At 46.2% G+C, this 25,552-nt stretch overlaps 4 protein-coding genes across 4 annotated transcripts in view; 1 reads left to right on the forward strand and 3 right to left on the reverse strand.

Annotated features, from left to right (window-relative positions):
* The window catches only part of LOC126559107 (ras-related protein Rab-1A), a 156,361-nt gene extending 136,061 nt beyond the window's left edge, over positions 1-20,300 (reverse strand). Inside the window, exon 1 of the mRNA XM_050215217.1 lies at positions 20,289-20,300. The gene's annotated coding sequence lies outside the window, so the exon portion shown is untranslated. The remainder of the gene's footprint in view (positions 1-20,288) is intronic.
* LOC126559071 (RNA-binding protein pno1) overlaps positions 1-25,552 on the reverse strand; it is a 454,598-nt gene that overhangs the window by 416,968 nt on the left and 12,078 nt on the right. The gene's annotated exons all lie outside the window — the stretch shown is intronic.
* LOC126559532 (uncharacterized) overlaps positions 1-25,552 on the forward strand; it is a 205,016-nt gene that overhangs the window by 136,704 nt on the left and 42,760 nt on the right. The window lies entirely within an intron of this gene.
* The window catches only part of LOC126559236 (uncharacterized protein C14orf119), a 261,691-nt gene that overhangs the window by 118,003 nt on the left and 118,136 nt on the right, over positions 1-25,552 (reverse strand). The gene's annotated exons all lie outside the window — the stretch shown is intronic.

A 25,552-nucleotide genomic window follows, 5' to 3' on the forward strand; every position in this document is an offset into this window, starting at 1 on the left:
GAATCGATCAGTAAGCTGATAAATAATTCTTTACTATTGTCTGTCTGTCGTGCCTTTTTCTTTGCGTTTTTAAACTCCTCGTCAGGACAATCCGTTAGAAGCGCAACCGGAAGAAACCGCTTCATTTAGGGCTAATTTTCCATGGGGTTACTATTTGGGCGACCAGTAGCACCGGTCACGCTATTTCTCCGATTCATTCATGGGTGCGTTTTGGAACAGACATCGATTTGCATGTAATATGCCTCGCAACGATTTTCAACGCAACGATTTTCTTTACCTTTCCGTGTGTGAGTGTATGTCTGCAGAGATCGTCAGGTTCTTCAGGTGGCGAATGCAATTCATTCAGAAACGGTTGGAAAGTTTGCCAACATGTCATGTCTGGTGCTGTTTCGAGTTTTGGGGCGTTTTAATTTGGTTTCTTACTTTGTCCATCTCGTCCTGGTCAGTGATGTCTAGAGATAATCTGCGCCTCAGAGGCTAATAATGCTCCACGGAAGCAGTTCGAATGATTTCGGTAGGTTGAAATTAGTGTTCCCGTTGGCGAGGACGTCCCAACCTGTTTGATGACCGTTCGTCTTCAGGCGATGTGCATCAACTGGTGGCTTCGGTTTCGGGTGTAGCCCGAAGGCATTCGAAGTTCTTATTGCTGTTATTAGGAGAGGATATTGATAGGATAGGAGTAGAAATGGTCCGCAAAACATCACCGGCTGGCACACCAACTGCAGAAGCTGAAACCATCAGTTTGTTTTGTTGGTGTGTTAGCTTCCCAAAGTTCCCAAAAGCAAGAGTCTTCCAACTCAAATCGTCCGGATCATCCTTCGACGTCCAGGGAACAGGTTTTTTGTTTTGTGCGAAACGAAAAGAAAATTATGATTGCGATACGGCACGAAACGTTCGGGAGCGTAGCGCCTATGCTCGCACTAGAAGGTGAAGGGAGTTTTTCTTAAAAAAAAAGAAGAAAACATGTTTAAAAACATCTTCTCAAAATCAAAACGGTGTTTCAAACGCTCCGAAAACGCACACCATCGGCGGAAATCCAGTTTCGGACGCTTGAAAATCGCTTTAGAACGATTCATCATCTTTGCACAAAACTACCCTAACCCTGCCGATCACCACCGTTCGCCTCTCCGATGCACTTTTCAAGGCGAAAGGTAAGCATTTAATAAATCGAATCTTCCTCAAAAAAAGAAGCAGAAAGATGAAACAACGCAACCAACTGCACGCAAAGAAGTGCAAAACAAAATTAAACTGCACGAACTCGTAGACGGCGGCGCTCGGAATACGCGCCCGATAACGCCAACCCCTCTCTCCCTCCTACTCATCAAAAGAGAAAGAAAAGTTAGGGGAAAAAAGGGCCAGAAAAACGGCAAACGAAAAAACAAACGCCCGATAACCTCCTATCGCGGAAATAGAGGGGGGGGGGGGGTTGGTTGAGGATCGTTTCGGAACGTTTCAAAGCGCTTGCAAAGTTGATGTTTTGCTTGCTGCTGCTGCTGCTGCTGCTGCCCGACCAAGATGATCGGTTTTTGAGGATCGCCAAGACAACGCGGGATTGCTTCCCATCAAACGGCATCATCGGCGTTATTGCGTCCGCCCGGCCTTTGCTCACTTCCCGTTCCGCGACTAGAAACCGTTCTGTCACGAATCTGAGGGCAGGCTGCAACCTCCTGCTAGAAGGATCGTCGACATGAATGACGATTTCCAGCGAAAAATCCTGACCGAAGCGAAATCCAGTTTTGCAAGATTTTTATTTGCTGCATTTGTAAGCTCTCGCTCTCCCCCGTGGTGGAAGTGTAGTTTTGTTAAGCTTGGTCATCGGAGTGTGTGTGTGTGTGTATTCCTTCCGTCGATGATACTACTCACTGTTAACCGTTTTTATTTTTTTGTTGGGAGTTTCGGATGGCGGGAATCGGGGAAGCAAAATCACGGCAATTGGTAATTTGTGAGTGTATGTGCCACTAGCTGACTTCTTATCGTCGTTCCCTCCAGCAGAACATACTGTGCGGCAAGGAGAACACACCCCAAAAAGGAAGTTCTTGTAAAACGTGTCCTACGGGAAGGTTGTGGCCGATTTTCCTTCGCCCGAGACGATTTGTCGACCAACACAACAGGTAGGAAGCGCGGGATATTCGTAGCGTAAAGAAAACCAAAAACGGATCCAAATGGAGAGTGGGACAAACAAAAGTATAAACATAACAAAATAAAAAAAAAAAACACATACACAAGAGGCAAACATTACCACGCGACGAAAAAATCGATTACTTCATTTACTCTCATTTTGTGCTTTCTTTCGAAGGACTTTGTTTCTTCACCCTCGGTGCTTCGCCTCGCGGTAGACGTATTTAATGATTTCGTCGTGTAAAAAGTAGGGAAAAAAATAACAGTTCCTTTCGCTGGCCCTCCTTGGAGTTAAGGTTGGAGATTTGTTTGAGTTCGCTTTTTTTTGTGGGGGAATATTTGCCCATGAGTTGTGCTGTGTTGCTGTTCTTTAAGTCTTATTAAGCGTCAAACGAAAAGTATGATAAAACATTCCGGAATCTTAACTTAACCGCGGACTTTTGCGGACTATCTTTTCCATTAGTCATGCTATTGAGACATTTGCATCTGGTTGATCTGGAGTTTCTTGCAAAAAACCCCCCTAAGTGGCATTTACATACGAAGTGGATCAGCACAATTATAGCATTAATGCAATACACCCCAAAAATAAAGACAACAATTTATACGACGTATTACTGATCACGTGCATCATTCGATAGCTTTATTTTTGGAGCCAAAAAATCGTTTCCCTCCACCCCGGAATCGATACTTAAACTGAAATAATTTCCTTAAAACATGTATGTTTGTGGGATTGCATACCTTTTTGCGGATTCGGGATCGCAACTACTTTCGTATTTGTACTGCGCTCCGTTTCTCTTTTCTTCTTTTGGTCACTCCGGTGGGCCCACGATGGGTGGCTCGTGATTACGCTTGGTTTAATAAACTTTTTCTGCCCGCAAACGGGGTGAGCCGAACGTACTGTAAACATCGAACGCTTCGCCCAAATTCCCTTACCCGGCGTGGTTAAAACGTTCCTTTCGCTTATTTTCGGCAATGCCGCGGTACGACCGCCAGCCAGCAATCGGTACAGCCGGCAAAGGAAAGGGAAAATGAAGCAACAAAAACAAGCGTAAGCAGACCAAACCACAAGGCGTAGGGATGCGGCCAGCAGTGGGACTTTATACACTTTGAAACAATTTTACGATTATGATTTTATTATGATCTGTGTGATTTTTATTGCAGCGTGAGTCTCAATAAGCGCTGTTCAAGTGCGGTTCGGATTGACTGCATGGTAAGGAGGTTTTTTTTTACTCCTTTCGTTACTTCTTGCTCAATCTCTCGCGCAGACTGTACCTCCATTACGGTGTTTGAGTTCTTTATCGTAATTCCTCCAATAACTCCTCCGTTCACCGTAAGGAAGAGAAAACGGTACAAACGGTTCAATTTCGATTACCCAAAAGGCCGATGGACAGAACAGTTCCGCGAGGATTTACCCGGCGAGGAGTCAGGAAAGCTTTGTCTGGCTTTTGTCAAGCTGGGACAGTACACGGGGCTTATGTGTGAATTGTGTTGCGTGTGTAATATTCCTGCTCCAATTCGATATTCACAGCTTGCAACAATGGGCTTGGAAAAGAGGGAAAGAAACAGGTTCGATTTTTTAATCTATTTCCCAGCCCTGACTGCATTCTCTTAACGTTTATTGATGCACACAATATGCATGAGATGTTCGGTGGAGTGTGGAGTCCTCCATAGAAGAGAAGGGAAGGTGGGTATGGATTCAAATCAACCTTCGAATAATACGGCGTTCGATCCACGCCACCCATCAGGTACCACTTGATCGTCCACGGCTCAACAGCTCATGCTTGCACATGAAGTTCGAAATTTCACCGAGAGTCTGTTAGTAATATTTACGCGGACTAAACGAAGGAAAGTGACCATATAGTGCTCTGATCTTGTTTCTGTGTAACTCGTGCATGCGTTGCAGAAATGTACTCGCACACTGCATGTGCGAGTTTGATTGTTCGTTTTGAATTTCGTCACGCTGGCAATTTGTGAAAGGTGATGAAAACCGTAGGTGGTAGTTTGTGATAAGTTTGGCGGGCAAGGTACAGGCAAAAAGACACCGATTATCTTTGCTACAGATTCATGCTCCTAAAGGAGGGGAAAAGTGCAGACAAAAATGAACTAAAAACACACAAAAAACCAGGGCAAGTAATATTTCACCTCACCGGGGTGTAATCGGGTACCGCCGTCGTTGCTCGCTCGACAATTACTTTTATTTACATTAATAGGCGCGTTTCTTTACTGGGGGACGAGAGATTGGATCGGATTTCTTCTCCTTTCCCACAAGGACTTCAGCTTTTACCGGGCTGGCGGATCGAAAATACACGGTTGACCGTAACGGAACGAGCACTCGGGTCGTTCATCTCACACGTGGGGACGTAAATGAACCGCTCACCGCGTAAGTGACACCCTCTTTGCCACCCGCTTTCTTGGGCGGGTGGGTTTTGGTGGAAAATTCTTTTACAAAAGTTTCCCCACACACCCGCAAGGGTCATTCGCTCGATACCGCACGAAGCTTATAAGTGGAGTTCGCTGACCCGGGCGTGAGATGTTCCAATGACCCGTTTTTTTTTCGCACCCGATTTTTTTATTTTGGTTTGTTGCTTTTGTTTCTGCAACCGAACCACTCTCTTTGGCGTACCATCAATTAGCATAAGGGCCTGTGGCCTGTGGTAAAGTGAAATCTCGCGTGGTAGACGCCGCTCGAACACATAACCGGCACGGAACGCGAACGCGTAAAATTCCTCCCAAACCGATACGAATGTAACTGGGCCTGGCCGTATCAAAAACGCTAGCATAGAATTCGCCGCAGAACGTTTCGGAATGAGAACAGGAGGGAATAACGCTGAGGAAGGTGGAGGAAGTAGACGATTTATTTCACCCGGGACGGTCAATCTCTATCGTTGTACAGTACAATATCCTACGCACATGGAGGGGCATAGTAATAGAGGGTCTAATAACCTAGACGCAAGGGTTCTCATTTTTTAAGCAAATTTTCACGCAAAGAAAAGTCACCAATCTCCACTTATAAGCCTCGCGAGAACCATTGGCACGATATTACCAACTCCTAGCCCCATGCACGCTCCACTTTGACAGTATCGGTTCTATGGGACTACAGTTTCGCACCTTTTCGTATGTTTTTCTCCCCAGGTTTAGGATAAGCGAAAATTGATCCCGATACGGTACCTCTCGGCGTCCAAAGATCAACACCTTAAGCTCGTGATCAAGTAGTGTGGTGGGGTTCTCTTTCTTCCACTGTTGTCTTTTCGCTTTCCGGTGCGAGAATCTCCTGGGCTGGTTGGCGCATGTTAATGTCTCAAACTAACTCGCTCTAATCTTACCCTCACTGTTTCCAAGTTCCACTGCCCAAAGTCTATGGGCGACAAACGGCGAAGACGACGGCCAATATCGGGCAACAGTAATCTTAAACACCGTAATTACATTAGTTTTATTTTCGTGCCCATATCGCAACGTGCCGTCATGGGGTCCTCGGGTGGGTTGTGGTAGTCAAAAGCGCGCTTCGAACCACCCACGGACCTCCCGCTGTGGGTTGAATCCTCACACACTCTACTCTCTTCCATTTTCCCCATTCACTTGTGCACGATGTACGCGAAGGGCTGAATGAGGCACGATGCACGGACCCGGTGAAACCACGCATCCCCGAGCATGCCGGATAAAGGCGAACGCTGAGCAACACGCACGCCAGTGCGAGTCCTGCGCGGGATTTGAAAAGACACGATCCGTCGATCGTGTGTTGATCGTCGGTGGCATCCTTTATCTATTGTGCCATTTTACAACTAAATATTTGTTATTAATATTCCGTGCCAGTTTTGTATGATTCCATGCACCTCTCCCTCTCTCTTTATCTCTCTCTTTCTCTCTCTCTCTCATAAGCTTGACTGATGATGGGAGGGAATGAATGAAAAGTTAAAGCAAGAGAAGCAATAGAATGGGAAGGAATGGGAAGAATCGTGGCCATGCGAGATGTGACACAATCTTGTCGTTCGATAAGGGTTAAAAAGATGAACACTTTTGCCGTGTTGCACGACGACAACAGGAAGGCAAACGTCGATGATGAGGATGCAGAAAACGAATTGCAGAAACGAGCAGGAAATGCTTTTTTGTGTGTGGAATGTTTGGCGAGTGTGATGGATTTCGTGAGAAATGTTCGTAGTATGGAATGGCCGACAGCATAAAGCATTATTTTAAGGAATCATTCTTAAGTAGAATGCTGTAGAGTTGTAGAAGCTTACGTATTATTAATATTAGCTAATCGATGAGTTGAGAATCTAATTTCTAGCAGTAAAAATTAAACTCTATCCCATCGTATCATGTGCAATGGATGATTAAAATTATAAAAATGTTTCTTAAAATGATACATATTGATGTAAATTATCCAATGCACTAACAAATCACTATTTCATTGTCTATAGTTCAACGCCAAAAGCAAAGCTAAAGCCATTCCACCGTGCCAGTGAAATGGAGCAGTGGAGGAAAATGTTCGCTGTGTGTAACACGATTCATATCGGATTTTCATCACGATTCACTTGTGACGTTACATGGGGTAAGGTTTGTTCTGTTTTTCGTTTGGTTGTCCTTCTGCATTTCCTGCCGCACGTCGGAAGACGATACCGGCTGTTCGCGTACCCTACTCCCGCCATTGGAGTTTGATCTGACCCGACGATTTTGGGATCTTCGCTTGCCCGTGCCGAAATTCCACAAACGAGAATCGGAGCGACACACGGAGGCCCGCGGGCGTAAAAAAGGACGCGGGCGGGAGGAGGATGACATCGAAGGACTTGAATGTTGTTGCACTTGTCTTTCTTATCTCGTGCAGCGAGCTCGAACGGGCTCGAATCGGCGGTCAGGCAGGAGTACTTACGGGAGCAACACGTTCCCGTGCCTCGGGATCGAAATATCACAGGCGCCAATAGGTACCATATGGCAAAAGGTTGTGCTCATTCGCTCGGCCTGTCGGTTTGGCTATCGCCAGGTTGTCGCGGCAGAAGTGCAGCAGAATTGCAATCGGTTACGGACCGCGGTCGTGCACACACGATGCAACGCGATGGTGTCGTAGATCGTCCCCGGCAACGCCACCACTCGCAAAACGTGATTGAAGCTGTGGCCGATGTTTTCGATGGGCCCGATTGGTGGATGGCGGATACTTACCACCTTCCAAAATCTCGTTTCCCACATCCCATACGGAACCTGGTTTTTTCGAAAAAGAATTGACTGGGTACACTCACGGGCCAAGACAAGTTCAATTTTACATACCTTCCTTTCCCCGAGGCTCATTTTTCTACATCTGTACAAGTTGACCCGCTCGGTGGAGCTTTGAGGGTCCACCTAATCAATGAGTTCAAATAGAATGACCGTTGTAAACTCAATCATGCCACAGGAAATCTAGTTGCCTTTACGATCGGCTTGCAATCGCTGTGAAAACGAACCCAGAAGAGAGTAACCATGGTCAACGCTTTTTACTCGATGCAGCTTGCTAGTGGGAAATGCAACCGTGCCTAAACCTTTCAACGCTTTTATTAGCCTCGCTAAGCCGTGGCATGGTGGCAAAGCTTGCATTCCGAGAGCAGATAGAGCGATACTCAATCCAGAACCTACCGTTGAAGCTGCTTTTATGTTATTCTTAGCCTCTCCCGCTTCTTAGCGAGTTGATATTACTCCTACAATACCTCAGTTTCAACTGAAATGACCTAGCAAAACAGCGTGCCCTTTTTCCCATCCCTTTCCTTCGCCGGCCTTATGCGGTGTGATACGGTATAATCGCAATTTATTTCCAATATTAATTGTTTGACCCGTAACCCGTAATTTTCTACCGTCGGTCGGTCAGTGGCTGAGCAACACCGTGTACGATCTTGCACGAGACCTCGGGACGTGCTCCTTCGTTTCAAGCTTGCCGAGTTCTTATGTACTGGTTGAAGTTAATTTTTTGGACATCCAAACATCCCGGACAGCAAACGAACAAAGCCGCCCTGGGGAACTTGTAACAATCATACCAGAGCAGCTCGGGTGGAACTGGAGCTGTACACACGATTAGCTGGGAAAGTAGTCACCTGGAGTCTTAGTTCAAATGCAGGAGCATTTGGTCATTGATCAAGGATCATCACGAGAGCATGATGGAGAAGCGATATCGTTCGTGCGAGCTTAAAGGCGCGAACCCAATAGCGCGTAGTAGCACTAAAATTAACACTTTCTGCGGAACGTTGTTGGATTTTCCTTTCTTTGACGCGGTTCCTGAGGATCGGAAACCCTCAAACGCTATATACACACATTCACCAGTAATCCTAAAAAAAATACAGCTTTAACAAAAGAATTCTAGAGAGAGAGATGGCGGACAAGGAATAAAAAAAAACTCATAGCTTCGAAAGGAAACAACGGCAAGGGTACGGAAAGTCGGCGTTCTAATGAAATTAAAACCAATAAAAGCCAGGAATCGAAAGCAAAATCATCAATAAGTATAGATTCTCACTCGCAGCACGGTGAGGTCGCGTACGGAGCAGAAGGCTTTTAATTCGTTTATAAACCCCTTAATAACATCAAACCCCAAACGAACGGCTTCGAATCTGGCGTGGAGTCGTGGTAGAACGTGCCCAAGATGACGAGCCTGAAAGATTCACAGGGGAATGGAAGAAACCAAAGAGAAGTTATTGGATACCACGAAACTGAAAACTCACCCCTTCGTACGATTGAGTTCCCCAACGAGTGTGACTATGCGCGAGAGAGAAAATCTTCAAGATCGATCATGAAGATCGGAGAATAATCTTGTAAGAAACCGAGAGAGTAATCTCGATTAAAGTTGGTTCCCGACAGCTTTTGTTTTTGGTGATCTTTCATACATCGTTGATCGTCGCTGAAGGACTTGCTCGATCGATCGAGATGGGTTGATCGAGCACAGCGTTTGGAAAGGGCATCGGATTGAGGTTTGCTAATTTTCGTCTACCAAACCTCTTCTATTTTGTATGAAACGTTAAATCAAATCAAATCAAGTTGACTACAGTTTTTCTATTGCATCGTGTGGGTCCCAACCACTGAGTCGTTTACAGTTTTTTTCTTGCTTCCTTTTTTCTTCCTGTCATGCCTTCGAAGCTCGTTTGGAGTTTTGCTTTACTCGTCCGTTTCCACGATCCACGTTATTTAGCCGCAGATGATCCTCGCGTTCGCAGCAGCTGGACTGTATGCTGCAGGGTAGAATGACGTGGAGCAACATAGCGAAGCAAGAACGAGCGAGTGAGAAAGAGACTACAAACTGAGATTGAGCTCCCGAGGAAGCATACTTGCATCCTCAACATTGGGGCAGCGTTCAGCAAACGGAATTCTGATTCTCATAGAACGGAACGGCTACAGCCGAGGAGCGCACATATTTATGGTCCCGGTAGAAATAATACACCGACTGCGGCCATAAATACCGGTGTGTGTTTTGTTCACACGCAGACCACTAGGAGAAACCCGTTTTCCTGAGCCACCAGCTCCCGGACCCGAGCCGAACGATCAGCTCAGCTCGGACTGCTTTTTAACCTCGCCACCACGCTGCCACCATGCGGTCACTTTCGGGCGTCCTGTTTTTTTATTTTCCTGTTTTTCGCCCGCACCCCGTTCTCCCGTTCCCGGGGTCGGTGCAACCGGTGCACTGGCCTGGCTGGCTTTGGCGAAGGGCACTCTCCTGGCGGGCCAAAGTGCATTGGCGTGGTGATGGCACCTCCTTTCCGACGATCGCTGCCGCGATTGCTCTGCGATGCGATGCAAGTTTTTGCACTGATTCCAATCCTCGGCGCCGATAACGATTTGATAAAGCGGTATGATAAAGAATTTGGTCGAATTTCGGTTGGTTTTGTATCGCGTCTCTCGGGTACGTGCTTCTCTCCCCTGTGGGGTGGTTCACTGCATCTCATTAATTTTGCTTCCGTTTTTTTTCTTTCGCGGTTCGAGATTTTCTTTTTCACGATTTCGGGATGTTTTGTGATTGCTTTATGGATGGTCGGCAGGTTCGGGTTCCTATTAACACGCCCGCCCGGGGTCGGTTGCATTCGGTGAAGGAGTCAGATCTTGGCGGATGATAAGCGAAAAACAGGACCTCGGCGGTTGTCCTCGTCAGCAGAGCAGACTAACGAACAACAAGGCTACAGCAAGGGGAATGTGTGGCAGTACAATTATGTGCTTTCGTGAATCGGTTCGGTTGGGTACGGTTTTGCTGACGGGCGTTGGATTGGATTCGCACGATCCTTGGTGGACATTTATCAAAGCGATTAATTACGAGTCCTATCTATAGAGTGTTGATTCCCGTTTATCTGGACATTGAGTGGCATTTGGCGAGATGAGATGGAGGAGGTACTTGATTAAAATAAATAGTTAACGAGCAATCGATGAGTCGTTTTAGCTGTTCAAAACATCGAAAAATTCCTTAAAATTAAAAAAAAAACTGTGATTTAACTAACACATAACATGTAAATGAAGTTCTTTAGGGAGTTCAACAAATGCTCCTTCCGAACCGAGATTTTTAATCAATTACAATCTATATTTTCGTCCCATAGAACCCATACAAGTAATTAATAGTACGGTATTTTAAATACAAACCAAATCCTCACGCTCACCAATGTATCCCCCCGTTTTCTGTTGCCAATCTACCGAAACGTGTTGCGATAAGCTCGATTTCACAGGTACTGCCACTGCCCAATCCTTCCCTATAGCAACGCGAAAACGCTACCATCCTAGCCGATCTGGGAATGTTGCGCCGTAATTAATGTGTGTGTCAATATGTTTATGTGTTTGGGTAACGCTTGTGTGCGATTACTTTTGCTGCTCGTCCTCGTGGGCAAGTGGCGAACACAGGGCACTGCCCTGCATTGGACCATGGGCGACGGTAACGAAAGGGATCTCCACACCACAGGATATCGAAATGCGCAATTGTAGCCGGCCTGGTCCGGCCGATCGGTTTTCCACAAGATCACAATCTGATTGATTGTATGTATATGTTGTTAAACGTTGCATACTACTAGCGTCATAGCACGGTGCGACGGGTTATGTGCGGCGGGCGACGATCGATTGAACTTGAGAATGATAAACGAATCGACGATGGCGGCGGCAATCGGGCGTCCGAGAACCTGCCGACCTACCGTTTTGGGGTGGCGAAATGGTGAAGTTGGCAACAAGGCAAGGCAAGGAGCCAATCTTCCCTTGCCGAGTGTGTAACAAGAACGAGAGAGAAACGGAACGCAAAAAAAAAGGACTTTATCAGTTTACATTCCAACTGCAAATGCCGCAGCCCTTCGACGCTGAGATGAGACGGTGAGAAACGGGAAAAAAGTGGCAACTGCATCCGGTTTCTGGTTGCGATCAAGACGCGACCAAGGATTTTCTCCAGATGGCTAGAAACCGATCGTGGTTGTTATACGTCAATCGGATTGCGTATCGAACCGTTTTTCAATGAAACGGCGTCCACGATCCATTCAATAATTATGCTTTCAAGGTAATCATCCGACCGGGCAGGGCTGAGAGGAGATAGCTGTAGAGTATCGCGATGATATGTCTAGTTTTGTATTTAAAACCTGTGCCTCGTACGTTCGGTGCAAAACAAGCAAACTTAATGAAAAGATTGCTGTTAGTCTTGACAGCTCCTCAAGCTTTCTGCCGTGTTGATATCGTTATGTTTAAGATTTAAAGCTGACGAATGTACTTCGTACGGAAATTGGCTCCAAACTGCGCAACAGTCAAAGAAAAGGCTCTAAAATTAAGCCACAAACTGTTTAAAAATAGCTCTCATCAATCTCAACAAAAACAACACATTTGATCGATTGTTGCCGAAAAAGTTTCGGTATTGTTTTATTTGAATCCAACTCGTGGCTGGATGGATGTACCATAAAACGATCGCTACAATGTTGTTAGAATGTGAACTTACTTACATTCGCTATCCTTGAAGGTTCCGACATGACTGATGATCGCGTTATTAATTTTCGCCTGTAATCAGTCGAAATTTCTTACTCTCCGTTGTAGCAGAGCAGAAGAATTGCCACTGAAAGGGTGCTGGGTAAACTGTACACGGTAAATGCATCCACACAATATCCTTCCAAAAGTAAGCGTAAACGAAAAATGGACCAGTTAAATGAGGAGGATGCATAGCGTGGTGTATTTTTGTGCTTTTGGATGCATTCCTCTCATTTTTTCATTCTTTTTTAGTTCCGAACCGATCCGATCAATGATCCATGATCCTTCGTACAGCCCACAGCCAAAAGCGAAAAGACCCTCGGCGAGCGGGTTTCGAACGGTTCTAAAATAAATTAAAATCATAAACGCTATAAAAGCTCATCAGAAGCGATGATGATTCTAAAATACGCTTTCGCTCAGAAGGGGGTGTGCATGGGAAATGGGTTTTTCGGTGTACGGTATGTGTGTGTGTGTGTATATTTGCTTCCTTTCTTCTGCTCTTGCTTGCTTGCGATGCAGTTGCATTCGTTCGACACCGTAAAACATGTGCATCCCCTATACGTCTGCCGAAAAATGAAGACACGCTGCACGACGCCTCGCTCGTTAAGAAGACGACGTTTGCAACCCCGTGCGAAGAAGTGCCACCGACCGTACGGTTATGCTTTAACCCGTTCGAGGGAGGATTATTTCCTTGAAGGTGTGTGTTTGTGTGTGTGTTTTTATGCAATATTTTGATCTCCTTTTTTGTGGAGCGTTGGGCGGAGGCTTTAAAAAATGTCGATATTCTCGCGCCTGTTTTCGCCGTTCGTTTTGTTCTGTGCCGTTCAGCTGGACGGTAAAGAAATAACATGCAAACAGTGTAAGCGAATAACCAACAACATAGTAACTTCATCGGGCTGCCAAGCACAAGTTGCAATGGGCAATCATAATAGCGACGAGGAATCGATCGATGCCGCTCGCTCGACGGCTGATTGTAAAATATTGCTCAACATTTCAGTAATAATTTGGAATGCGGTGCATCTTCCTGCCGGAGGCACGAACGTTTGAAGTTATTAATTCTTTTTTGTTCCTGTTTAGTTAACGATACATCTCTGCACAAATCAATCCACCGGAGAATAGCACCGCTGGCCAGTGTGGCGATCCTTTCTGTGATCGACCGGTACGTTCACACGCGTAACATGTGACAATCGGTCGATCGTGTAGCTATTACGCAATAGAGAACATTGTCATTGTACTAAATACCACAACCCGCCCAGGCCGCTTCAGATTCTGCAGTGACCGCAGCATGAATGGAAGGAACGAGTGGCAGCGAATTCCTGCATTATATTCATCCGTAAATCCAACCACCACTAGTGGACGGCAGTAGTGATCACGAACGGCCGGTTCCGAGTGTTCGACTGCTCGACTCCTTGCGGCAACGAACGTGCCCCAGTCTCTGCACCTTCCGCACGATTCTTGTGAACCCATTTCGCGTGGCCACCATCTGTGATCGCGATGGACGGAACGAAACTGCGTGCACGGTGGAAAACTGGCCTACCTTGCCGGCAGCGTTCTTGTTGCGTGTTGTTGATTTTTTCGTTGTTTCTTTTTCTTGTTTTTTTTTCTGGTACGGTCCGGGCTGGACCTGCATCAGCGAGTATATGATGCAGTTTTTGTGCAGTTGCGGCTGTTTTTTCTGTGTTTTGTTTCGTAGCTGGTTGTCGTTACTTGTTGCTTTGATTTGCCTTGCGGATGATGCAGTTGCAATCGTTGTCGTCACTGTCTTCGTTGATGGGATGCTCTCGTCTTACCACATACAGACCCTTCTGTCTGAGCATGGTTAAGTTGGGTCCGGTGGGCGACCGTTTAGCTCAGCTTGACTAGACACCTGTAAAGTGCTTGTTTCTTGGCCTAGGACGTGAGATTTATCAGCCGGGCAGGATCGGGGAAGATGGTTGGATGTGAAGATGTTTTCATAATATTTTACTCGCAGTTTGTGAAGCATGAAACTGCAATTTAAGCCAACAGTTTTGTCTAAATATTGCTTCGAAAGCATTTTAAATTTTTATTCACCAATGGGAAAAGAAAAAGAGCGCGACCCTAGACATTGTACAAATCAGTACTCGAACGAACAAGCATCCGGTCCTTCCCTAAACAGGTTTCATCACACACATACTCAACGAAGAAGATGCATCCGGAACCACCATTTTCTGAGTCTTCCGCCCATTGCGTTTTCCTAGCGATTATACACCAACTACACTAACTTACAAACGGAGCAAAACTCGCTTGTAAAACTCGAATCAAACAGACACTCGAACAGCTTGCAACAGTTAGATGTGGCACGCACTCAGAACGAAAAAGACATTTGAAAAGGTATTCATTTTCGTACCAAACGTTTTATGAATGCTGTACATTAAAGGAAAAATTTACATTCGTGACGCCAGGACTTGACTTCACCGTCCAGCTACGAGGAGTTCGTTCGGCACAAATGCAAACGTGCGACCACCACTCTGCACCAAATTAAGCGCGGAATCGGATTGTTATTAAATGATTATTATTAACCATATTAAAGAGACATTAATGATTTTCATGCAATCGAATTAATTAACATACATTTGTGAATGCGTCTGCCGCCTTTTTCTTCCATCCGGGACGGTTCAGCTCAGGATGTCAGAACCGAAGCCGGGACGGTAACGTGGACGGGCCGGGTAGCACGAACGACGCGTTTTCTGCAAGAACGAAACACGGCAAATCGGAATCGAAATGATTGATCGAAGATCGTTATCATCAGCGTACCTTCTGGGTACGGGATCTGGTCGGTTTGGCAGTCGATTCGCGTTGCACGACGAGTCCGATTGGCATTTGTGCCGTGATAGCACTGGCTTCGATTTTTCCTGCTTGCAACTACACTTGTTTTGTGTTTTGTGCATTCCGTTGCATTTCCGGCTTCGACGGTGGAATCAATCGGAGAGTGAAACAATCGCTGATAGAGAAGAAAACTGTGTGCCTCGAGTGAAAATCGTAAGACAGTTTGGGACGGAATGTGTGTGCTGCGACCGATCGATTCTGCTGCACCTAATTAGTATTTTGTGTCGATGCCGCCTTATCGCTACTACCACCAGCGCCTCGTCTAACTGGCATGATGCATCAACTGCGCTTCTTCCAAGGCTGTGCACCTGACGTACCAACACCGTGCAGCCGATGGAAGAAGGGCAGCTGGAACCGGAGAATCGACTTCTATTTTGCCGTCGGTCCGTTTCATGGTGCAGCAGGACACACGCACACCCGAGCACCGGCGCGACAGGATGCCAACTGCATTACATTAATTGTGGAATTAATGAATTTGTTTCTCTACGCTGCTGGCCATTGCGTACCATCCTTTCCCAATGTTTTTTTTTTTTCGACGCAGTACGAGTGTGCCGTGGTGCCCTCGCGTACGTCACCGTGGTCGTGATCGGTGAATGATAAGCGTGCCGATCACTGCGGGAAACCGGCTCATTACGTGGCGCGCCCCATCGTCCGAGCATTTCGCCCGCAACTGGAGCAAATAGAAGGGAAAGGAATTGGTAATAATGCAACAGCAACAACGAAAAAAGGCTGATCTGGGCTGAAAACCCACAACAAATGCACCACGAATAAAAAAAAGGGTGCTGCTCTTTCGACAGCCCACCACCCCAGACGATCGGGATTTATAATCCTCATTTGGCCACTGACCTTCCGCACGATTCTACCATCTTCCCTTCCCTTCCCCTCCCCCCAGATGGCTAACTCCAAGCTGCCTGCAGACAAAAAAGTGGGGGAAAAAGGGACGAATAAACTAACTTCGCGTTCCTGTGCGTGTGTGGGGTCGTTCTGCATCGAGAATCCTTCCCGGGTGGTTTTCTCACCGTTGGTTGAGCCTCAATTTGCATTCGCTGCTAATAACTTCGTTGCCTCGTTGCTGCTAGCAGCGGGGGTAAGGGTACTCAAGTACAAAATTAAGAAAAAAAGAAGCTTAAACGGCCTGTTTTCCTCATTTTTAACGATTCTCTACTTAAGACCCGCTTCACCCTACGATCGGATGCGCCGTGCAGTGTTGCAGGGCTTTAAAATGGGTCTTTCAAGGTGGTGTACATATATTTTCATGGATTTTCGGTTGTTTTGATGGGCTTTTTTATTATGCTTGGTGGGGTTTGTTTTTCGCTGGAGAACGGACCTAGGGCGAGCTGTAATAAAACTGGAACACCTTCTGATAGGTGGGAGTGATGGGTGTTGCTTTTTATACAATAAAAGTTGCGATTACGATCATATGGCCAGTTTCCGAAAGTAGAAAATCGGGCCGAACTTTCCGTTTTTATTTAATCGACTATTGAACAAGATAGTGTGCGTGTCCGTTGGTATAATATGAAGAACTGTCTTATCAGTGAGATATTATCAAGAAAGAGACGAATATATAGAGATAGATAGAGAAGGAAGACACATCCTGACAGGGATGTGTGAAAGTAAAAGCATGTAAAAGCAGGGCGAGTTTGTAGCGGCAATCGTATGTCCTGCAGCTGTCATCGTTGCGCTACTTTTGGGGTAGATTCTCAAGCAGTTTTGTGTGTGTGTGTGTCAATCACACAATACAGTTCAAAACTTCAACTACATTCGATCACATCGAAAGTGAAAGGTCCAAAAAATCATGGCCCAGCCCGCACTGACATTGCAACAAGCCGTTGGGTAGGTCTTGCTTGTACAATTCGTTCCTCTCATTGTAGGATGTCACTTGGAAGCAAGGTTTCAGCAGTACAATAAAGACTTTGCTTTGTACATCGGTGTGGACGTGAATCGTGTAAGCCCATCATCAGTGGAGCGGGTGGGGTTGGTCCACGGTTTCACACTCTCCTCGTCCTTCGTCCCCAAAACACCTCCAACTGGTTGACCCAAAGGGGTGAACGTGCTGTGCACGAGCGAACACACCCGAACGAAATTGGCAAACAGGAAAACAGTTCACTTTTTACGTGATATTTCATTAGTTCTGTCTCGACCGGTGCGAAGAAGTCGAGAGGCAGCAGCGGGAGAAGAAAAAAAAAAACAGCAGAATTACACTTAGCAAAACGAAAACAAGAAAAAAAAAAGAGCCACGGCTGCCCTCGCGCAAAGAGATCATAAATAACAGAACTAGACCTCTTCTCAGCAACAACATCATCAAAACCGTGGCCCAACCGCACCGAAACGGCAGCAGCAACAGCAGCAGCAACAGTGAACAGTAATGGAATCGATCGAACAAGATTCCAATGACTCCGAGTGCTGGTGCTCGATGCATTTCTAGTAAAGGTCCCGCCGTGGGGTGTGAGCATCGTGTGCAAGTTGCAACCCAGGTGCAAACCGAGTGGAGGCCGTCGATCATACACACATATATACACACCGGGGTAAAAGGCCGAAATGGTATGCCCAGAGCAAAAATAGGATGCTTCCTGTGCATGGTGGGGTAGTGAAGGACAAATTGTTGAACAACTTTTGTACTTTCTGGGATCTTTGATACTAAGTAATGCATAAAGATCTATGTTAAAAATGGTATAGAATCGAAATTTATATTATATATCGAGTTTTACTTGAAATGAGAAGACCCAAGGGGTATTCATCATATTTTTTTTAAATAACTAAATCAATTTTAAATCAATTGGGTTGAAATATTAAACTATTTGAAGACAACTTTCTTAACTATCGAAATTCATAAATTACTTTATTATACTAACACTTCGTCATTTATTTCTTCATGTCCACTGTTCGTCGCAACGTGCAAGCTGCAGTCGTACAGACCGATGCAGTAGAGATCCAGGGCGGTCAGTTTATAATCGTTTGGGTGGTGTCGAACGACGCACGACGGAAAAAAAGGAAGCGGTACGAGGGAGGCCCCGTGGATCACCCTCAACGATTGTGAGGGTGCAGAACTGCAACCTTTAGCTCGTTGCACGCGAGAAAGCGAGTAGTTGCGGGAAGCGGGAAAGAAGCGATCACGAAGCAGCACCGCGTCGAAGTATGATTATTATATTTTAATCGGATTATTGAAAGATTTCATTTGTACCAAGCAGATCCTCGACGGGGCTGGCAATGGATTGGCAGGGATGTGAATTGGTGTCGCTTTTTCTTTCTCTCTCACTCGCTCCGCTCCATTGTAGCAAGGAATGGGAGCCAGGATCCACCAGGAATGGCGGAGCAAAAACAAAACAAAAAAAAAAAACCCTTCCGAAAGCCTTCAAACGATCGATCGGCTCGCGAGCGTTCATTATGATGCGATCTGCAAGCCCGAACAGGCAGCGAGGGTGCAAAACTTCGCGTGCGCCTCGCTCTAAAACGAATCGCTGTGGAACCTTCTGCGCTGAAAATGCATCCACTGAACGTATAATTTTAATAATAACTCTACCAACACACCAGCAGACCTACTGAGGGCCAGCAGCCTCGGTTGGGGCTGGACTTATCCCAACAGTCAGCCAGCCAGCCAGGTCGATCTCGATCTCGGTCGCAATCCAGCAACCTGCAGTTCACCGATGCAGTCGCTGCAGTCGAGCAAAAACACGAGCTTTGGGGGAAAGGAACTGTAGAAACGGTAGATAACAAGCAATTACACTTTTCCTTTGGGAGTGTATAAAAATTTGTGTAATAAAGTTTTTACATACATCACTCCCCATACACACATGTACCTCCACGCCGGGTTGAAAACGGTGAAAGGGAAGGCGGGAACGAAGACATGATGAATGCAACAACAGTGGTTAGGGTCAGTCCGGTAGGAACGGTGCCGTTTCCGGACCGAACGACCCGGACTTTAACGGGCAGTGTGTGGCGTCTGTTTCTCATCTACGGTGGCATTGCACAGTATGAGGTTTTCGTTGCAGGCTAAGCAGATCGCCATCCGCAACGTGTGCTGCTCAACCTGACCAGGAATGCACCCCGACCCGAACGAAACTTAAAGGCAAGTCCCCCCTTAAAAAACACAGAACAGAACTTCCCTTTAACACGTAAACGTTAAGCTCCAAGCAACAGAACCGTCGTTGAGCACCTTTGGACCAGCGCAAAGCACTCGGGAGAAACGTGTTTCATTTTCGAGATTAGGATCAAAACAATTGTCAAATTTCACCCAAGCACACAGACGGGCACCCGGGAACGGAATGGCAAAAATTAACGTCTCCAAGCAGGATATCCCTGGATCTTGTGGCCAGTCCCTTTGACGAGGTACGCAGTGTTTGTAGAACGAAAATTAATGACCATATCCCAACACGTCACGTACACGAGCAAAACGATCGGCGACCGTTCCGGTGGAAAATAATGAGTTGCGGACAAATTTCGTGGAAATCGAGTCCCTTTTCGTGTGTCCCTTGCTTGGTGGGGCGGACTGACTGTTCGTGTGCATCTTCGGGGGTCTGTAACAGTACCTGTTTTGTTTTTTGGGAGGTGTTTTTATTACTGCATCTCCCATGTGGCCGGTCAGTGAGAGACGGTAAGCACATTTTTGGTCGGTTCTGCTTTGTGCGTTTTGTGCGGTGCGAGTTAAGCACACTAATTAATTGCAGGCCCGACCGAAGTTCGGGTAATGCACCACTGGGTGAAATGGAGAGCACGGGATGATGATGTTGATCGGCGGTGCAACAGACTGCAAGAGGACTGTCAACATTCTTGAGTTGTTTGGGTTTATTTCATTTCATTAAACGAATGTAGAAGGTTCGACTACGTGAAAGATGGTGGGCCGGAATTAATGCAAACGAAGCGGAGATATTCAAGTACAATAGTCGTATTTCAAAGAGGTATTAAATGATTATTTTTAAATCTGATAACGAGGAATAATAATCGCTATTTTTATTCCAAGTTCTTCTTTCTCCTATGGTTCTATATTCTAAGGAAATCTTTGCAAATTATTTTTGACTTCCTTGACTCAGTTCATCCATGGCTGGATAATCAATACTGCGTACGGGGAGACGATTTTTACTGAATTCAATACCAGGTCCTGTCCAGGCTTCTCGAAAAAAAAGCCTGGGAATATTATCCCGGGGGCTGCCTAAAATGTCTATAGAGTTATTGTAGAATAATTAGAGTCTTAAAAGTATAAAAGTATAATAATGTAATAAGATAAAGGCTAGCAGGGATCCTTGCTGATCATGTCATGAGAATGATAAAAATTTACGCATCTGTAAGCTCATTTTAAGTTGTCGTCACTGTCAGATCAACCGAGAACCGCATCTATCGATCTTAATCGCTTCTCACACCAACTCAATATAATTTCTACTGTCCCTTCATTAAACTCAATTTCACGTAACATTCGATTTTTTTCCTTAACAAAGCATTAAAAAGCTCCACCCGTTTGCCAACTGTCGAACGAAAGGCAGTTGCAAAACCAAATTTAAATCCCACAAATCACTCAACCCACCACCAAGACCGCTTTTATGCTAGCTTTATGCAGCTGTGCCATGCTTCTAATTATCGCCCGCCAAAGTCGATTACCCACGCCGTTCTAAGCAGAGTCATTGCAGCTAACTTACAGCCATCCTAAATAAAGCCAATGGTAATCGAAGCGGAGGGCACCACCAAAAGGGCACCACCGGAAAGGTACGCTTGATCATACGACCGAATGGCAATCATTACGTCCGCTGTTTTTTTTTTTCGGCGTTGTGCGCCATTTCCGAACTCTTAACCCCATACCCTGTTGCAATCGATGATCCCCCCCCCCCTCGGTGTACTCGGTTTTGGAGGGCAATGCCGATTATCTTCCGCCGCAACAAAAGCAGGTCGACACGCGGTGGGTGGGAGGAAAGAAAGGGAGGGCAGAACACTTCACCACAAGCTGGGGTTTGCACTCCGACACGATCCCATCGAAGCATAATTTCTTCTAAACACTCCTGTAGTAGTCGATCGATTAGTGGTACGCTGGCTACCTTTAATGTTCAATTCGTGATTGAAAGCGATCGGGCCGAAAAACCATGGGAAGCTGCACGTTACCATATGTTACTCCTTCCATCCCCTCCTATCCGCGGCCTCCCCCTGCCACCCTCATGCAACGCTGCATGATGTATGCAAAAATAAGAAATGCACTCAGCGCATTCGATGCACCCACCCCAGATGTACGGTTTGCTTCCACGAAGCGCGGGACAAGAGAATAAAAAATAAAAAAAACCCGGCCAATGTAACGACGCTGGGGTCGTTTTTCATAATTTCTTCCACGCTCTCGTGCATTTCCCTACCGGCGGCAATGATGACGGCGAGGACGACGACGACGACTAAGACGATGATGGGTGTAAAGAAACGTGCAATGGACGTGCGAATGCGTTTTGTTTTACAATAAATCTTCAAACGCTCCCAATCGGTGCGAACTGGCGGCGAAGAACGTGTCTGAGTTTGCAACTGGCGCGATCTGGATGCATTTTTTTTTGTGCTTACCCTGTCCTGTTGTTGTTGATGATGTTGATGCGGTGCTTTAACACACAGCGAGGGTTGTGTGGATGGTCGTGTTCCGTAGTAGCACGGTTGATGCAGAAGGATTATTTATTTTGCTCGACAGAGATGGCTTTTTATGTTCTCCGTCCCGTTGTCTGTTGTTGGTGTTGAACGGGAAAGGTGCGCATTACACGGATCATAGCTGGTTGTACAATGTTGTTGTAGCCAATCAATCGCGGACGGTGTGCCGTTCTGAAGTTTTGATTTTGTGGGCTGCCTTCTGCAAACTGAGCAGCCATTTTAGGTATGCAAGGCTCTAACGACTCGTTCTTCGTCAAACTGCGTATAAATGGCATGCACTGGCGGGACAGCGTCATCGTGAGAAGTGTGAAATTCGCCCTATTCAGGTGTTGCGATGGAAATCACAGGAACCGTTATTTCTTAAATGATCCTGTAATTTCATCTCATATTTCAGAGGTGCTGCACTTCAAACTACTACTAAGGAACTACTTGGGACATTTAAGAGTATTTAAATAGTACAAAAAACAAGATCAACTATTATAACTAGAAATATTTCTAGAATTGATAAAAGCATCAATTAGTGAAGTTTTTTGCAAAATATCACTTTATTCAAATATATATTATTCATTCCATAAAAGGTTCATCCTGTTGACCAGGTGCGAACAACTCGATCGCGCTGACCTCAGGTCCATCTCTGTAACAGGCGCCGAAAGGATATTCGATCTTTGCGCAAAAATTATGGCTTCTCGTTTCATACATTGACACACGACATGTACCCTGGCACAGGTCTGTAAGGGAGTATGTTTTTCCATCACCTTCTTCCGCTACTACTCAATCCACACCTCGGCAGGCACTCGGATCGTTTATTTTATAAGAGTATTTGCTTACATTTAATTTCTTTTCAATGTTTCCCCTAAAGGCCCGTTTCCTGTTGTGTTTCCAACCAGATCGAATTCCTCCGAGCCCTTAGTGCGAAGGCTCGGACAGTCATTTGGTGGTTGGTTGTTGAAAGATTTATCTCCTCAATTTCATCATCACCTCGGCGGCGCTGCAGTAAAGGAAGACGCTTCGCATTCGAACCCGATCCGACCACGAATCGGTTCACCGCTCTGCCGCTTCCATCCTCGGCTCACTGATCTGTGTTATTATTTATTAACAACAATCTTTCGTGAACCGATCGGCGAGTTATGATTTCATTAAGTTTTAATTAGTTCCTTTCCCTCCCATGTTCTGCCTCTGTCAGCAATAGCCTTTGTTCGGTAGCATGCTCGGTAGTTTGGTTGTCTAATAATTGAGCCTTGAGGTAGTCAATCATTTTCATTCAAGGATTGCTGCCCATCTGCCAAGGAAAATGCGAACGAGAAGAGCTCAACAGAATCCAGTACGGTTCATCGGAAACTATTTTTTTTTTTTTGACGAATTACGATCGATGACAGTCTTCTTTTCTTTACTTCAACAGTACCAACCCGACTGACAAACCGACGCCGGGGTCATCTTGACGTAGGGGACCAATCATAGAAATTATGCTTCGGCAGCCCGCACAGTAGCGATAATTAGCAATTCTCCCAAGCACACCCACTTGAACCACAATGCTAGGGCCCGGTAAGGTTGGGTCGTTTTCCGTTCCCTTCATTAGGCCAACGATTGGCACGGATTCACGACTCATCAAATTAAATAGAAAGAAATCTCGAACGTTTGCCATTCGTCGACGGGATGGGACAGGAGTGGGAAGAAACAGAAACCGGTGAATTATCAATAATAACACCTCCTAGAACGCACCGCAGTACCTCGTACCGATGCGCCGATGGTGCGTTCCACGCTAATTTCCACTCATTTTGAAGTGTGTAGTGGCGTTTGAAGCAGCGCCCTGACGGAAGAGGATGGACGGAAAACGAAAGATGTCGAACGTTGAACGATGTTGGAGGTGGACTTGAACCCGTTCACGTGCGAAAGGAATGCGATATAGAAAGGATTTTCCGACGGGACAGAAACTGAAATTCCAAAGGGATTGGTTCATTTGTTCCAGATTTTCAGGGAAGCTCACATGAGAAACTGGACATCGATTTTGGACAGCACCGGAGACGGTGCACGAGTACACCGGTGGAAGTGGTATAATGAGCCGTGTAAAAACGCGTTCTGCTCCGTGCTGGCCAGAATTCAAATCGCCGCTTACGTGTACGCAAGAATCTGGCTAGAACCGGAGGATCCGTTCAAGGGTTCATGTACCCAGGAAATATGATTGAAGCCTAGAGCACGACCGTTCTAATAGAACAATGCGAACGTAAGGTTGGTTTTGCCGCGGCAGCTATAAATTATTCCCATAGCCGATTTGGAACCGATTGTTCGACTAATTTTTCCCAATTAAAACATGCGTCTCACCGCATAGCATAGGACGCGTCGGGTGCTCGGTAACTAGAGGGCACCTCGAGGCAGTGCTCGAGACAAGGGGCAATCACAATAGATCGGCGGCAGTGACTTGCCCGCTCCGATGATGCGTCCGTCCGGCTATTGCTTGCCATGGGTGCCAGTTCTGAAGGTAGGAAGAATATTACCCGAAACCAAGGCACAAAACGCCTAGCCACTTATTAGATGCGTCTCTCTCTCTCTCTCGGATTGCTGGTACCACGTCCCGACCCAGAGAGTTCTGTAACCCTCTGTACGCACAGATCGCACCGTTCGGGCATTCGCAACGCTGTCACAAACGACGCTGTTGTGGCCCGAAGGCCAGAGGGCAGTGGAGCGCTAGGCGCCCTTCCACTTCGGTACCGTGACTGTGCACATTTTGCACACAAAACCATTCCATCTTCCGACCGAACCACACATCTTCTGGCAACATATTTATGCACAACGCTCGGGTCAGTTCCCAGTTCTGTTCAGTTTGGTGGGAGGAAGCTCGCCGTGCGGAGGGTACAAGTGTCGCAGGAAGTCGAACAGAAAAGTGAAGTGAAATAAGTCAAATTCGATTGGGATAATTACGCGGTTGAGGAAGATTTCTTCTCATGTTTTGGTTGGTAAGGTGGCGGTTGTTGTTGTTCTTGCTGTTGATGGTGCTTGTTGTTGTTGTTATCTGGTGAGGAAAAATTGAAATTTATACGCTTCACCAAACCCTCGTTGTGTGTAAGTATGCGGCGTGACGGAAGCCGTGATGGGTTCAGTTACCAGTCCAATGACAGGATTGAGCGTGCGCATGGCCCCGCTAGTGTGTGTGTGTGTATGCACACGCATCATCATCGTTCTGGTTCTGTAAGAACTGTTTCTGTTGCTGCTATAACTTCCACCCTACGGTAGATCGACAGAAATGCGGACACTGCGAGTCTCGATATCGCTAAACACGATCGCTGGACCTGCTGTCAGATCAATCAATCAAAGCAAACCAGCACCAGCAAACCGGTGAGTCTAACCTCACAAAATGCAAATTAATCAATTTGAGACTCGATCGCAGCCACCAACTCGAACGGCCACTTCCAGAGACCTCAGAGACACAGAACAAACCACCTGCGCAAAAAAAAGCCGTTAGCGTTACGGAGATTCGATGATGGCCCGTGCGAATGTGGAGCATCTCCCAAAACTCCAACTACACACATCTCCCAATCATCGAGCCGGATTCATCGCCTTCGTTGTCGTCGTCATTGCTCAGCAACCAATCAAACTGACCATAGTTAGGGGTTGCTTGTGTGTTTCCGCGTGTGTCCACAGCTCGCTGCAGAAGAAGAACCGGGATTTCTGCTCTCAAGCCAAACCTCGACGGCCGGACGGATGACACAATCGAGGGCGAGGTGCAGACCGCGAAATGAATAACAAAAGTGATCCTCGTTGATCAATCGAGCTCTGGTTGAGTGTGTTTAGGTGTTTTTAATGCATGTGGCCGTCCAGTGTGGCCAACCAATGCTCATTAACATATAGAGCTGATACATGATGTCCAGGAGGGATTTCGAGTGATCTTCTCACATCGCGTTCCATTCCGGTTGTGCGGTGTGAGAATTCTCCCCGTGGATACGTCCAACACACACACACATACACACAAACAGACACACGAACCCGACGAAGGTTGATCAACTAAAATGTTAATTATTTATTATATTAAAATGATAATAACAGAGCAAGAACCCACAACACGATGATGGACACGGCA

The sequence above is a fragment of the Anopheles maculipalpis genome, chromosome 2RL (assembly GCF_943734695.1).
Source record: "Anopheles maculipalpis chromosome 2RL, idAnoMacuDA_375_x, whole genome shotgun sequence".
Classification (NCBI taxonomy): domain Eukaryota; kingdom Metazoa; phylum Arthropoda; class Insecta; order Diptera; family Culicidae; genus Anopheles; species Anopheles maculipalpis.